Below are 3,358 nucleotides of genomic sequence, written 5' to 3' on the forward strand. Positions count from 1 at the left end.
CTCCTCCCTCCCCTTTCTCTTTGCCTTCCTTTCTTTCTTCCTCCCACAACTATTCCTTTCACTAGTCTCTCTCTCTCTCTCTCTCTCTCTCTCTCTCTCTCTCTCTCTCTCTCTCTCTCTGTGTGTGTGTGTGTGTGTGTGTGTGTGTGTGTGTGTGTGTGTGTGTGTGTGTGTGTGTGTGTGTGTGTGTGTGTGTGTGTGTGTGTGTGTTATAAGTAGAATCATTTGAAAGCATTAACATCAACAAGCATTAAAAATTTTCCGAGTCTTATTTAGGAGGATGAAGAGGAGGAGGAGGAGGAGGAGGAGGAGGAGGAGGAGGAGGAGGAGGAGGAGGAGGAGGAGGAGGAGGAGGAGGACGATGCGTGTGGGCGTTGGGTGGAGGAATGAGAGAAGAGAAGAGAGAGGATGAAACGACGAGGTCATGAGGGAGAGGTGAGGAAGAGGTGAGGCAGACGTGGCGGGAGGGAGGAAGGGAGGGAGGGAGTAGAGGGAGGAGTGGAGGTAGTGGATGGGGAAGGGAAAGGAGGAGGGAGGGAGTGAGGGAGATAGAGACATGTTACAGGTGAGGGGAAGGGAGGGGAGAAATTGAGAGAGGGAGGTAAAGGGAGAACTGGAAGAAAAGGGAGAGGAGGAAAGAGAAAAAGAGAGACAGAAGGATATAAATGAAGCAAGGAAGAAAGAGAGAGAAGAGGAGGGAAGGAGAGGAGACGGTGGAAGAGAAGAGAAGCAAGGAGAGGAGTGGAAGAGAAAAAATGAGGAACAAGAGAGAGAGAGAGAGAGAGAGAGAGAGAGAGAGAGAGAGAGAGAGAGAGAGAGAGAGAGAGAGAGAGAGAGAGAGAGAGAGACATGTAACTATATACTCCCACTTTTTCTTTCCTCGTATTTTTGTTGTTTGTTTTGTTTTGTGTTGCTGTGCTTGTCAGGGCAGATCTTGTGACTGTACAAACACTCGCCTTTGTTGTTCATGTACTTCCTGTTCGTCTTGTGCTGTGTTGAGTTGTGTTGAGCTGTTTTGTGTTACGTGTGTGTGTTGCAGTGTTATATTTGTGATGCTGTTCTTAAAATAGATTTCAGTGTTTTTTTATGTTTCGTTTTGTGTTGAGTTATTGGCAAAGGCTCTCTTTGTGTTGTATTTGCGTAGTGTTTTGTTTGTGTTGCTGTTTCTAATATGGTGTTTTCATTATGTGTGTTACTTTGAATTGACTTGCATTTGTTTTGTAGTTTCATTGAATAGACAGCTGATAATATGTTGTACAAATGATGATGGTAATGATGATGATAATGATGATGAGTGATGATAGCAGTGTTGAGATATTGTGATGCTGAAAATACTAAAGCTTTACAAGAATACAGTTTATATAGTGTTGTATGAAATAATGATAGTGACGAAGATATTAATAATGATAGATATTGACGATGATGATGATGATGAATAGTGATAGTTGCAGTGTAGAAATATTGTATTGCTAAAAGTTCTTGATTGAGAAAAGAGAAATGTTATGAATGAATGTTTTTTAATTGCAGGGAAAGGAGACAGAAAGAGAAGAAGCGAGAAAGGAGGAAGGGAAGAGGGAAAGACGAGATGTAGCAATCACAGAGGAAGAAGAGAATGAGGAGGAGGAGGAGGAGGAGGAGGAGGAGGAGGAGGAGGAAAAGGTGAAAGGTAAACACAGGACTATAAAGGAAACATACATACATACATACATATATACATACATACATAAAGAAGTACACACACACACACACACACACACACACACACACACACACACACACACACACACACACACACACACACACCCACATTCAAGAAGCGGAAGTCTGAAAACCTTCCCTCTCCTTCGCTTCGTAAGGAAAGATAAAAGTAAAGAAAAAAAAAAGAAGAGAAAATAAAAATAAGAAAGGAATGAGATAATAAAAATAAATAAAAGGCTTCTCGAACAAAGACCAAGATGGCGTCAGCATCCGAAATAAAAACACGCATGGCAACAAATATGAGGAGGAGGAGGAGGAGGAGAGGAGGAGGAGGAGAAGGAGGAGGAGAAGGAGGAGGAGAAGAGGAGGAGGAGAAGAAAAAGAAGAGGAGGTGAAGGAGGAGGTGGAATAACGGATGGCAGATTAGTAAAAGAATGATGAGGATGAGGAGACAGATAATGCGGAAGAGAAAGAGAGAGAAAGAGATGAGATGAGAGAGAGAGATGAGAGAGAGAGAGAGAGAGAGAGAGAGAGAGAGAGAGAGAGAGAGAGAGAGAGAGAGAGAGAGAGAGAGAGAGAGAGAGAGAGAGAGAGAGAGAGAGAGAGAGAGAGAGAGAGAGAATCCTAAAACCAGCATAGAATTAAGAAAGAAAACAAAAGAAAAATTCCAACGAAAGAAAAAGTGACAACAACAAGATTCACTTTCATTTAGGAGACCCTGGAACGCGGCAGCTGCATGACGTCACGATCCTCCCAGCCAATCAGAACCGTGATTGTGTCTGGCTGGTCACGTCACAAGCAGTTTGGACCAATCAGCACACGAGGATGAGCTCAAGTTTAGAAGATGCTCCTCTCACAAAAGTCACCAGGTTTTTTTCATATTTTGAATTAGACACGAATAAATTTACTACAAGAAATTGAAATATACAAAAAATAATGTTCACAGAGCCTCAAATTAGCAGTAAATGGGTGAATTGTGAAGAAATAACTAGGAAAATCCATGTGGGTATTTGATTTTTAATTCTGGAAGGCGGGAGAAACAGGGAGTATAAAACCAGCTGGAAAACTCCCCCGGTGTTCATATTTACAATAGTTTCCAACACGGGTAGGCGAGGCGTTCCTCCCTCAAGGTAGGTGTTCCGCAGGGGCATCATCCCTCAGTGTTTACGATGTGCTTGTCTTCTCGTGTGTTTGATCAGTGGTGTTTGTTTTCCTTATTGTTTTTTTTTGTTATGTTTACTTTGTGTGAAGTGTTTGGATTTTTTTAAGTGTGTTTTGGTATTCTTGTTAGTGTTTATTTGTGGTGTTACTGTGGCTTTGTTTGTGGCTATTTCTTCTTGTTTATATTGTTTAGTGTGTTTGTGTCTGTTGGTTTGTCTTGTGTTTATTTTGAAGTCCATTTTGTTTAATGCTGTTTGGTTTGCGAGGGGAGGGGAAGGGGTAGAGATGAAGGGTCAGTTCGTGTGTGTTTTTGTGTTGTGTTTGTAAATGTGTTTGTTTCTGTGTTTAAATGAAGAACTGAAACAACTGAAAGTGAAAGATTTTGAAAAAGAAATATTAGTGCTGGAAATGAAGATACTACTACTACTATTACTACTACTACTACTACTACTACTACTACTACTACTACTACTACTACTGCTGCTGCTGCTGGTGCTGC

At 41.6% G+C, this 3,358-nt stretch overlaps 1 protein-coding gene across 1 annotated transcript in view; it reads left to right on the top strand.

The window, feature by feature from the left end:
- The first annotated feature begins 2,782 nt into the window (after nucleotides 1–2,782).
- The window catches only part of LOC123507689 (mucin-19-like), a 71,577-nt gene continuing 71,001 nt past the window's right edge, over nucleotides 2,783–3,358 (top strand). The window contains 1 exon segment of the mRNA XM_045260820.1: nucleotides 2,783–2,828. The gene's annotated coding sequence lies outside the window, so the exon portion shown is untranslated.

This window comes from Portunus trituberculatus, chromosome 23, assembly GCF_017591435.1.
Source record: "Portunus trituberculatus isolate SZX2019 chromosome 23, ASM1759143v1, whole genome shotgun sequence".
Lineage (NCBI taxonomy): Eukaryota > Metazoa > Arthropoda > Malacostraca > Decapoda > Portunidae > Portunus > Portunus trituberculatus.